The 13,138-nt window shown below is 35.2% G+C and overlaps 1 protein-coding gene across 7 annotated transcripts in view; it reads right to left on the bottom strand.

Moving 5' to 3' along the window:
* PALS1 (protein associated with LIN7 1, MAGUK p55 family member) overlaps positions 1-13,138 on the bottom strand; it is a 79,398-nt gene that overhangs the window by 30,793 nt on the left and 35,467 nt on the right. The gene's annotated exons all lie outside the window — the stretch shown is intronic.

The raw sequence follows: 13,138 nt of genomic DNA, 5'->3' as shown, positions 1-13,138 counted from the left end.
TTTTTTTTGCAGTGTAAGTAATAAGCATTTCTGTACATAATGATCATTGTTGTGTAAAAATATGTCTGAGATTCTGATGTTCCTTAAAATAATTTCAAGAAATGGCATTTTAAAATACCATTCTGACATTTTAAAAGCCAAAGAGTTTTCTAGGGAGGTTTTACTAATTCACATCCCATTACCAATATTCAAATATTATCATTTTTAAAACCCTTCCATTTCTTTAACAGGGATGTTGAAGCTTACTCATATTTACCAAGCATTTCTTCTGCGGTCCACAGAACTCTTATGAACATATGAGTCTCCTAAGATGATACTGAAAAATTGGGGCATGTGTATGTCTTCATGTTCCTATTGGTGTCCATATGTAGCACATACATTTTTCTTGAAGGAGGTTATTCCAAAATGGATAAGAACCACATGTTGCCTCTTCTCTGATCCTCAACAGGTAGATATGTGCTCATGTATATACTCTGTCACACTTGTGGGAAATAGTTTTCTAATTTTTATGTCTGTTAATTTTATTTGTGGTAACTTTACTGTAGATATTTTTGGCTATTATGTGTTAAGAATAATCCACCTATTCCTGTGTGATTTCTCTCACTGTCTCTATGCTTATAAACTTCTTCCCCTAGGTCATTAAGTTTATAAGCACAGAAACAGTGAGAGAAATCACACAGGAATAGGTGGATCCCCTGGAGAAGGGAAAGGCTACTCACGCCAGTATTCTGGCCTGGAGAATTCCACAGACTATATATATAGTCCATGGGGTCACAAGAGCTGAACACAACTTTCACTTTCACTTTCCTAGATCATTAAATGTTTACCCACATTTAAAACTTATTATGGTTTCTATTCCATAGGTAACTTCAATCCATCTAGAATTAATTTGGTATAGATTTGAGGGGAAATTTGAACTTCATTTCTTCCAAATGGTTAACCAATTATTCTAATATCATTTATTGAATAATCTCTTCTTTTGCACTGATTTATGATATAACCACATTCTTATATCAGGGTCTGTTTCTAGTCCATTGGTTTATCAGAACTGAAATCTTCAAGTAACATTATAGTCTACACTCATATTGACATGACAAAAACTTGCTCATTACTTTTTCAAAAATGTTTTGACTTCAAGAGAGCTACAAAACCATTTTTAAGATGCCTCCTCACTATCTCCTATGTATCCAAAAAGAAAAAACCTATTAAGATGCTGTCTAAAATTAAAACTGTAAATGATTCTGGAAAAAACGTTAATAGTAGGTACTGTCTGTGTATATCTGTGTCTTATATAGTCCCATGAAAAAATAATAATTAAAAAAAAAACCTCTTGGTTTAAGTCTTTGTTAGTTTTCCTCATACAGGGCTTGCAGAAAGGTTATTAATTCTTATATCCTACTACTAAATAGTAGTTTAATATTTTACAGATTAGAATAGCTCTTCTAATCAGCTCTTCTGAAGTTCCCCATCTTCCACCCCACACCCCAAATCAAAACTGCTTTAGTTCTTAAAAAAAAAAAAAAAAAGTTCTCTAGTAACTTAAAATGTAGCCCTCTTCAAAAAAAGACAGGAAAAAAATCAGAAAGTCAAAACAGTCATCTGAACAACCTAAGAAGTTGCGATCCGGAACTAAATAATTAACTGTTAGTTAACTTGATTTATCAAGTTAATGATTTATCTACAAGAGTAGACAAAATATAGATAGGGGAAACTGAAAGATGTTGATCAAAGAGTACAAACTGTCAGTTTTAAGGTGGATAAGTTCTGAGGATCTAACGGGTAGCACGGTGATTACAGTCAATAATACTGTATTGTATACTTGAAATGTACTGAGAGTAGATCTTAGGCATTCTCACCACACACACAAAAGGTAAATATGTGAGGTGATGGATATGTTAATCAACTTAATTGTGGTATATTTTACATCAGATTGTACACTTTAGATACGTAAAACTTTTTTGCCAACTGTACATCAATAAAGCAGTGCTGGGAAGAATATGGAACATCAGATTTCATCAAATTCAAGAAGTTACCACAGAAATTACCTAAGTATATAAAGAATTCTCAGAGTAGGAAGAATTCAATAGCCTTAAAGTATCTTTAGAGTAAAACAGGAAGACATTTTAAATATCTTAAAAGGAAAAAGAATTATAAAATCAACAAAGTAGCTGACTATACTCTCCTGAAGACTATAATCTTTCTGAGTAGATTATGGGATTTCGGTTTAAAATTTTACTGTTTAAAGGGGCTTAGCCTGGTTGTCAGGGCAATGAGAAAATCAGAAGCTTCAGATCTCACTGCTGACAAATCAATAAGCAAATTTAGTCAGCCCAGAAGGTAACAATCTCCCTACTGTGTCTCTTCAAGCCCAGGGAGAGTTAAATTTTTAGAGGCAAAGGTATTTCTGCATAACCTCTATGTACCAAAGCCACCAACAAAGACATTAAAATATGGACATTAAAAAATTTTTTTAATCTGTAGTCATACCTTTCAGCTATAACTACTGGTGCTATTTTGTTATACTATATAGCCTTTCAGACCTTTAAAAAATGCTGGTCTTAACCACAGAGACCACATTATAAATGCGGTTTTGCAATCTGATATTTTCCAATGTCTACAGAATAAATTCTTAGCATAAAATTACTTATTAGGGCTTCCCTTGTGGCTCAGCTGGTAAAGAATCCACCTGCAACGTGGGAGACCAGGGTTTGATTCCTGGGTTGGGAAGATTCCCTGGAGAAGGGAAAGGCTGCCCACTCCAGTATTCTGGCCTGGAGAATTCCATGGACTGTATAGTCCACAGGGTTGCAAGGAGTTGGATACGACTGAGTAACTTTCACTTATCAGATAATAAAAATATTTAAAACTTTTATACATGTTGCCAAACTGCCCCCATAGTTTTGTACTAACTCATACTCTTACCATCAAAAAACCTGAGTGCATGTTTCTACAAACAGACCAAATTTTTCATTTTTGGTGATCTGGTTAGGAAAGCATGTATTTCTTTATCCAGTAGTGAGTTTCAATATATTTCACAAGGTGAACAGTCATTTATGTTTCTTTTTTCCTCAATTTTCTGCTTATCTTTTGACCACTTTTCTGCTAGATCTTTTTTTCCTTAATGACCAGAATTACACAGATTTTATAAATATCCCTGCAGGCTTAAGTAGAACATACTGAATATAGTTTTCTTGCTATATCAGAACAATGGATTTTTAATCAAAGATATTTATGAGAATCAGCAAGGAAATTTACAAAGATACTTATGTCCTGAATTCTACCTTAAACACAATCAGAATCCCCTGTCATCCTTAATTATATATCTATGCCTATATATTTAAATTGATTATGTATTCTCAAGAACCAATGATTTACACACTTTATTAACAGCAGTTGTGCAGTTGTAGCTGTAGTATTTTAAGACATGATATACTTGGGAACAACTAAGGTACCCAAACCCATTTTCTTCTATATTAAATAACCTTGATTGCTGTACTGAATTTTTGTGTCTGCATTACAGTTATTCTACTTACTCCTTTGTGACAAATTCTTTTATTGTTTTTGACTTCTGTGGTAAACACAGCATATAATTTTCATTTTTAGAATATTTTAAATATAAGTAAATATCCCAAGGAAATAGGAACAGTAAGGTAGGATAATCTGAACTGCTGCTGCTGCTGCTGCTGCTAAGTCGCTTCAGTCGTGTCCGACTGTGTGCGACCCCATAGACGGCAGCCCACCAGGCTCCCCTGTCCCTGGGATTCTCCAGGCAAGAACACTGGAGTGGGTTGCCATTTCCTTCTCCAATGCATGAAAGTGGAAAGCGAAAGTGAAGTTGCTCAGTTGTGTCCGACTCTTCATGACCCCATGGACTGCAGCCTACCAGGCTCCTCCGTCCACGGGAATTTCCAGGCAAGAACACTGGAGTGGGTTGCCATTTCCTTCTCCAATGCATGAAAGTGGAAAGCGAAAGTGAAGTTGCTCAGTTGTGTCCGACTCTTCATGACCCCATGGACTGCAGCCTACCAGGCTCCTCCGTCCACGGGAATTTCCAGGCAAGAGTACTGGAGTGGGGTGCCATCGCCTTCTCTGAATCTAAACTAGGAATGGCTTAATGAGAGATAAAACTAGAGATCACTGACCTTATTTCAGGAGATCAGATAATAGTTGAGATGCTGAGATTTTGCACAGACAGGAAATAGGCAATTTTTGTGGTTAGTCCAAAAGGGATGATTGCTTTCAAGTTCTAAGAAATGAGTAGCCTTCTCATGTTGATAGGACCTCAGGTAAGGAATACGGTTCCAGAGAAAGATAAAATCTGGTTAATCTGTCCAAATTGTGCTCATACTGAGGAATTCAAAGACATAAAGACCATCCACGACAGTTTAAAATCCAGGGAAAAAAATTTTAGGATCAAACTGGAAATGTCTTTCTCTCAGGAAATCAGGGATCAACGTAAGATCTATAGGGATAGGACAGATCTTACTTTACTTAAGTAAAGACTTTTGGGAGAACTTAAGGACTATGCCATGAGCCAGAAATTACAAATTTCACTGGATTTCGGGTTCAAATTTTGAAGGTCATCAAGACCAATTTAATTTTGTTAATTATTATCCTTTACAATTCCATTAACCTTTACGAAGTCCTACTCACATTTTTTGTTGTTTAATTAGTAAAAACTGTTTTCACTGAAATTATCCCTTTTTAGAAGTTATCTTCAGACTTAGTACATTAGTTAATGTTGCCAGACTACATTGAGATCACCTGCACTTAAGCTCAGCTTTTACAATAAAATATCACCAACCATTATTGAAAACCTACAAATATGTGTTGTTGTTGTTGTTCAGTTACTAAGTCATGTCTGACTCTTTACAACCTCATGGACTGCAGCACACCAGGCTCTTCTGTCCCCCACTGTCTCCTGGAATTTGCTCAAATTCACGTCCATTAAGTTGGTGATGCTATCTAACCATCTGATCCTCTGCCACCCCTTTCTCTTCCTGCCTTTAATCTTCTCCAGCATCAGGGTCTTTTCCAATGAGCTGGCTCTTTACATCAGGTGGCCTGATACAAATTTGGCCTGAATTTCACATTGGTCACTGCCAATATTGAATAGAAGGATATAGAACAATAACTATATTATAGGCATAAATACATATATTTTAATCCTCCTAAAATCTGACAAATTTTTCCCAATTTAGAAAAACCACCAAAACCTGAGACATACATAGTTCAGACCAAATCTCTTCAGATGGAGAAAATGAAGTCACCCACAAAAATGGCACCTGGGTGAAGAAATCTTTTTCTCTGACTTCCAAGGAAATGTTTTTCCTGCCACACCAAGGGATTTTAAAAAGATAAACATCACTATTATTATTATTGTTTAGATTTTAGGGCTTAATTGTGATATGTCATTCATCTGCTTCAGAAAAGCTGACCTGAGATGTCTTCTCACCTAACACAGAATCACGTAATGTACACTTACTAGCATTTAGAGGTGCTTAGACATGCTACTTTACCATGTATCTGTAGACAGAATTTCTTCTAGGTAACTGTGTTTGTTTATGTTCGCACATATAATGCACCCTCCAAATGCTACTTTTACAGTACTTTTGCATTTATTTCTGCTATTTTAACCAAATGTCTTGTGCTTTAAGTATTTTCTCAGAATATTTTATTTCAATTCTAACATAATCACAATAATATGCTAGATAGTACACTGTGAAGGTTCAGCAAAAGAAACCAAAACTGCAATCTGTGAATGTAGAGGCCATGTAGCTTTTTGAGAAATATTGTAAAAACATCTTTGTGTAGCACCAGCCTGGGTAACTAAGTTAGACAGCAAATTTGATAAGTGTGATTTATGTGGACAGTTTTCAGATAAATTCCATATCTGCTTTCATGGCCAATTTAGCTGGAAAAGTTTCCAGATCGTATTTTTAGGCAAGAAAGCTTCCTCACGTACACTCATGCTTTGGGTTCAAATAAATTTCCATTAAAAATGTTTAATGAATAAACAGAACAGATTAAGTTACCAAACACTCAGAAGTTCTTAAAACTTCATTATAAGTAGCTTGACAGAAGATATGAACTAAACCATATGTAGTTAAAGAAATATCTAAGAGAAAATATGAAACAGTAAATGATAAAAACTTATTTATAAAGAAACATTCATTTCATCAGTTTATAAATTTAACAGACATTAAAAATTATGCTGCTTCTGTCCAATAAAGTTTTAAAGTCACATAGCAAGCAACAAATATCTATCTATACCATTAGTCTTAAAATATTGATTATAATGAATTTTATTAGACAATTCTGAACGGACTTCTGATAAAAGGTCTTTTCTTTGATATTAAGTATGATGTCATAATGAAAAATAATTGTTAGCATTATCTACTCAGGGATTCTCATTTTTGACACATTCATTCTAGTTTCATAAAAAAATTATTAATTTCGAAAGGTATTTTGTTGTAGGTTTAAAAATCTTTGTTTTTATACTGTATATCTTTAGAAGCACTTCATGTTACTCAAGAACAGCACATTTTCTACACACTTTAAGAAATGTTCCACTGTCTGACGCAGTAATTAGATTATATGATACTTAAACAAAAACCACTTAAGTTATTTGAAATTCTGCGCAATTCCAGAGGAAATATGAAAAATCTAATCAGATGCAGCTAAATCCATCCTGTCAAATACGTACCTACTTCTACAATAATGGTGAAGATAAACAACAGAGTACAGACTATAGACAGAAGGGAGATCTCCCCATACACAGATCAGAGGCTCCCTTCCTCACTCCCACACACAATAAGCACAAAGAAAAAGAACCACATGGTTCTTTACGTAGAGAAGTAGAGACATAAATGGAGAATTACAGGGCTACTAAAAAAAAAATGGCACAACTGTAGAGTAGGGAGTGAGCAAAGAAGGGAGCACTGAGGCAGAGCAGTACTCACAAAAAGGCAGGAGAGAGGTCAGACAGAAACAGGGACACTGCACAGAGGGGCAGACAAACGCGCACATAACAAATCTGGCTTTGCTGATAAATTCTAGTTTGCAACAACTTCCCTACAAGCAAGACCTTTATATCTAGTTCAAATTCCTTGTCCTGCAGTCTGATCCATTCCTCTTATTTGATGTTCCATAAACATTAAGTTTGCATCATCTGCTCTAACATTTCATACAATAGCTAAATCTTGATCATTTATGTTGAAAGAAAAGGTATATTATCGAAAACTAAGAAAAACCACTGACATTTGGTTTGGGGATAATTAATCAGCTAAATATACACACAGAAGTCCACAAATCCATCCCCTGAATGCTCCCTTTCCTCTTGGCCCTCTCCTGCCACCTAAAATGAAACAGAATGAAGACTCTAAAATAGGTAACAGAAAGCAATCACTAAGAGTTGCTCTATCTGAAAATTCTACCCTCAGATTCCCAAGACTCTGGAGAATTATGCAGATGACACCACCCTTATGGAAGAAAGTGAAGAGGAACTAAAAAGCCTCTGGATGAAAGTTAAAGTGGAGACTGAAAAAGCTGGCTTAAAGCTCAACATTCAGAAAACGAAGATCATGGCATCTGGTCCCATCACTTCGTGGGAAATAGATGGGGAAACAGTGGAAACAGTGTCAGACTTTATTTTTTGGGGGCTCCAAAATCACTGCGGATGGTGACTGCAGCCATGAAATTACAAGATGCTTACTCCTTGGAAGGAAAATTATGACCAACCTAGACAGCATATTTAAAAGCAGAGACATTACTTTGCCAACAAAGGTCCATCTAGTCAACGCTATGGTTTTTCCAGTGGTCATGTATGGATGTGAAAGTTGGACTGTGAAGCAAGCTGAGAGCCGAAGAGTTGATGCTTTTGAACTGTGGTGTTGGAGAAGACTCTAGAGAGTCCCTTGGACTGCAAGGAGATCCAACCAGTCCATTCTGAAGGAGATCAGTCCTGGCTGTTCTTTGGAAGGAATGATGCTAAGGCTGAAACTCCAGTACTTTGGCCACCTCATGTGAAGAGTTGACTCATCGGAAAAGACTCTGATGCTGGGAGGGATTGGGGGCAGGAGGAGAAGGGGACGACAGAGGATGAGATGGCTGGATGGCATCACTGACTCGATGGACGTGAGTCTGAGTGAACTCCGGGAGTTGATGATGGACAGGGAGGCCTGGCGTGTTGCTATTCATGGGGTCGCAAAGAGTTGGACATGACTAAGCGACTGAACTGAACTGAAGGGTAAACAATAAAATTAACTCAAGGAAGCTCATCTCCATTTCTGAAGATCTTTTAAAAGCAGTGGAGATAACCATCTCCCCTGGATTACTTTTGTTATCTTCACTTATTGCTATCATTTACCTCACATGAAAATAGATTCTAGGGACCTATTCAAGCATTAAGATTCTTCCACCAATTCTTTTAACCTATCCTCAGAAACTTCTATAGTTCAACCAACTTCATGACTTCTTCCTGAGAACTTTTATTAACGATTTCTTTTCTCCTAAGCTGTATAGTCAAACTGACTATTCAGGCGAGGAACTTAATAGTATAGAGGATGAGGAAATTATGGGGCTTCCCTGGTGGATGAGTGGTAATGAATCTGCCTGCCAATACAGGAGACAACAGGTCCATCCCTGGGTCGGGAAGATCCCTGAAGAAGGAAATGAAACCCACTTCAGTATGCTTGCCCGGGAAATCCCACAGACAGAGGAGCCTGGTGGGCTACAGTCTACAGGGTTGGAAAAGAGCCAGATACAACTTAGTTACTAAACAACAACAAATGAAGAAATTATACCAGTTTCCAGTACATCTATCCACTGAATTGAAATTAGAACTTCCACTTAGGAAATCCTTGCTTAAGTTGGGATGGGTAGTCTTTTCTTTTTCTTTTTAAATTTAAGGAAATAAAATTCAGATCACTGAGCTTTGGTTTTTAGTAGACTAGGTTAAAATGCATTTATTCAAAATAATCAGAAGCTCCTGAAAGACCCTAAACAGTAATTAATCATTAACACATTGGGTTACAAATTAAAAACAAATTCTAGACAAGTATATAAGCAAAGACAGTTGAGAGAGAAGACAGAACAAACATCTTAGCTCCAAATATAGGACAATGGAGAAACACCACTGAAATGATTACTGCTCAGTCAGGTACAAAAATTTCATGATTTTTCTCTGGACAAAACTGTAACGAATTTGGTGAGCAAGAAAAAGAACTAAATTTGAGGTCAGAATATCTGGGTCCTGGTTATGGCTTAGATTACTTATTAGCTGCAATGTATGTCACTGGAAAATCTATTTCAATCTCTGGGCCTCTCTATAACATGACTGGGTTTGACTTGGATATTATTTACCAAACTTCTGTTAGCAATCCATTAAAAATGTATATTCTTTAATAGCAAATGAAACAACTGACAAAGAATTCATCTCCAAAATATACAAGCAGGTCACGTAGCTCAATATCAGAAAAATGAACAACCCAATTAAAAAGTGGGCAGAAGACCTCAACAGACATTTCTCCAAAGACATACAGATGGCTAATAAACACATCAAAAGATGCTCAACATCACACATTACTAGAGAAATGCAAATCAAAACCACAATAAGGTATCATCATCTCACATGGTTAGAATGGCCATCATCAAAAAGTCTACAAACAATAAATGCTGGAGAGGGTGTGAAGAAAAGGGAACCCCCTTACACCGTTGGTGGGAATGCAAACTAATACAACCACTATGGAGAACAGTATGGAAATTCCTTAAAAAACTAGGTATAAAACTACAACACAATCCAGCAATCCCACTATTGGGCATATAGCCTGAGGAAACCAGAACTGAAAAAGACACATGTACCCAAGTGTTCAAGGCAGCACTATTTACAATAGCAAGGACATGGAAGCAACCTAGATGTCTAATCTTAGCAATATGAACAAATCAAAAAATCATCAAACAGTCCCCACATTTTAAATATTAAGCTTAAAACCAATAGGTTTAACCATTTCACTTTCAGAAAAAAAGTCCCTCAAAGGAATGGCTAATAAAGTTTGGAAATATTTATAGAAGTTGAGCGAAAATTTAATAGCAATTAACTTCTCAGAAATAGTATTAACTCAAAGTTTATTGGCACTGGAATTTTTTTGTTGTTGCTAAATAAACTTTATTTTAAAAGCCAATAAAAAAAAAAGCTCATCACAATCCAGCACAATTCTAGTATATCCCATGATCAACCAAAAGTCAAATAACATCAGAGAGAAATGTGAAGAAATATTTTACTTTATAACATCAAATACAAGAATACTATTGACTTAGCATTAATAGTTAGAATATGCAGAGACACCTGGCAAAAATATGTAGGTACTAATAAAGACTGAAACACAGTATTATTAATATAAAAATATTTTATTTATCCTAGTTTTATTCCCCTCAGTGTGTGTGTGTGTGTTTTTAAATTTTTTCTTATCACTAACAGCATCTGGTGAAAACTAGAAAGCCCTTAATCACAAATTTCAAGAATCTCCTTATCAGCCATAAAACCTATAGCCTGCTATGGGTGTGTGTTGAGTGGGTGTGTGCGTGTTTCTGAAGGTCTCTTCACAAATGTGAGAATCAGAGTCATGTCTATGATAGACAGCAATGTTTCCTAGTTACTCCCTTTAAACAGTCTGTCTACTGTATTTACTTGTCCAGAGTCCTGACCCAAATCAGTTATCTGTGATTACAAAAATCAATGAAACAGCAAAAGCTACAAAGACATCTGAGGATGACCCTGTTCTCCCTCATTCTACTCTAACCTACATTCTGCTCTCTTCTCAGGATTTTTCTCACAAGGTAGTTTGTATCTTTACTTATGAAAGAGAACAAGACAATGATATTTCATTCACAGGAAGTTCTAACAACTCATGCCAATTTTAAGGAAGGCTCCTTAATGTATCAAAATTCTTATAATTTATGCTAGTAATATTAATTATTCATTTAAATTTCCCACATCACTATTTTCTAATTTTCAATAAGATTCTAAGTGCTTTTACACAAGAAAATTCAGTTCATCCTTTCCGAATATTTTCTATCAATCCATCCCTGCATGTTTAATATTATACACTGCCAAATTTATAAATATTTTTAAAAAATCACCACCCAGACAAAGTATCCAATCTTTCCAGTCACATTTTCAATTCTTTAATGAGAATTTCCTCTACTCACAGATAAATGACGATGTATCATTTGGCAACTGAAGGCTCCCTTTCAGAAAAATAAATCAGTTGCCCCATCCTTGCCTCATTTAAAACAAGGCTGCTGTTTCTGGTTGTGAAAAAAGCTGAGAAGTTGTCTCCTGGCGTGTGCATATTAATCTAAACACTGGCAGAGAGACTCATACAACTTTAGGGAGTACTGTTGTAGTTTGATGTGTTAGCAAATTACAAACAGGAAAAAAATGTCTGGTACAAAGCTAGTATACTTCATTTTAAAGTCAAAACTTAAAACTGAGTATATCCCAAAACTGAAGATTTGACTGACAAAAACAACTTTATAACTTATGGTAACTTTTCATGCCTCCTACAAATAACACATCTGTGTTGAGTGCATTAAAATTAAATCTATCACTCATTTGTCAAAACACGAAATATTCTCCTTATCCAAGAAATGACTTACAGACAGCTGGTACTAAATTCCAAATTACTTTAAAATAAATTATGTAAAACATCCTTAAGTTCAAGGATTACCCAAAGATAATTTTTAAAACCACAGTGGGTTGCAAGTCAGAAGAAAATATAGTTGTCCTTTAACTACACTTGTAGAAAAACAAACCAAGCAACAGGTCTTCAGTTTTCTGTGGTTAGGCAAGAAAATAAATAAAAATTCCACAAGTGAATTCTGTTTCTTCATGGAGATTACATGAGTCTTGTCTACTACACGGACATTTATGCCTAATTCAATTAAAGTAAATGCACAAATACATTAATCTCAAAGAAATTTAAATAGAAACCCAGAAGACTCAAACTAGGCTTGGGTTGGATATATTACAATGTAAGTTTTCTCCAAGTCATAGAGAATATTTAGCGAGTATTTTAATAAAATATAATTAAGTGGTATGAGATGATGCCAATAAGAGGCAATGAAATATTTTTACTTTAACAAAACTCTTAAGAAAAAACAGCATAAAATTCCTTCATATAAATGCATTTTTAAAATACGTAATCTCTCTGTTTTTACTATAATGCCTTTCTTTATTACCATTTAGGCATTTTTTGCACACTTCATTATGACTGAATATATCTATGATTTCTTAAATCACAGAAAAACACTCACAATGCTTTCTGTCAAGAGATATGAATCCTTTGTAAAGGTATAGCAAAGAAAAAACAGTTGTTATGATGTAGCAGAAAATGTTCTAGACTGCAATTAGTATATATGGTAAACATACATACAAATATATAGTACATATGGTACTTTTATATACACAGATAGTAAATAAGGTACTTTTATATACAGATAGATAGTATATGGTACATTTATATAGATGGTAACTTTGAGTAAGTAAGAAAAAGATGTTGCACTCTTGGTAGCCAAAGCTCTGGTCCAGTGAGTGAAGAACGGGACGGATGTCAGTTTCCACTCAAACCCTTTGCTCTTTGCAGTATAACAACTGCATATCCAGATCAGGCAAATTAAAACTTGGCCCTACTACTTAGCATGGAGTCTTAAACAAGTGATTTAACTGATGTTCAATTTCTTTTTCTCCAAAATAGGTATTATAGAGCCCTGTTAACAGAGCTATTGTAGAAATTACACAGAAAGGCATCTGCTATAACATCAAGTAAAGGATTCAATAAACACTTAAATAAATGGCAAAACAACAATGAAAACCCTCTCCTTCCAAAGTGAAGTATCTGTCTTTTCACATCTATAATTATAAATCATTAAGAAATAAAAATACTTCCTTTGAGTTAGCCTGGTTTTAACGGAACACAAGTTTATGTACACCACTGACACTAGTTCAGAGATCTCTCTTTTGTGTGTAGAGGAAGAGAGAGCAGTAAGTTCAACGACAAAACACTTAAGTTTGGAAACACCCATTTGACATCAATCTCTCTTATAGATTCACAATACCTATTAGTATTCTAAAGGCTAC

The sequence above is a fragment of the Bubalus kerabau genome, chromosome 10 (genome assembly GCF_029407905.1).
Source record: "Bubalus kerabau isolate K-KA32 ecotype Philippines breed swamp buffalo chromosome 10, PCC_UOA_SB_1v2, whole genome shotgun sequence".
Taxonomy (NCBI): Eukaryota; Metazoa; Chordata; class Mammalia; order Artiodactyla; family Bovidae; genus Bubalus; species Bubalus kerabau.
The sequence above is the reverse complement of the archived record's forward strand: the minus strand, read 5'-3'. Positions and strand labels throughout refer to the sequence as shown.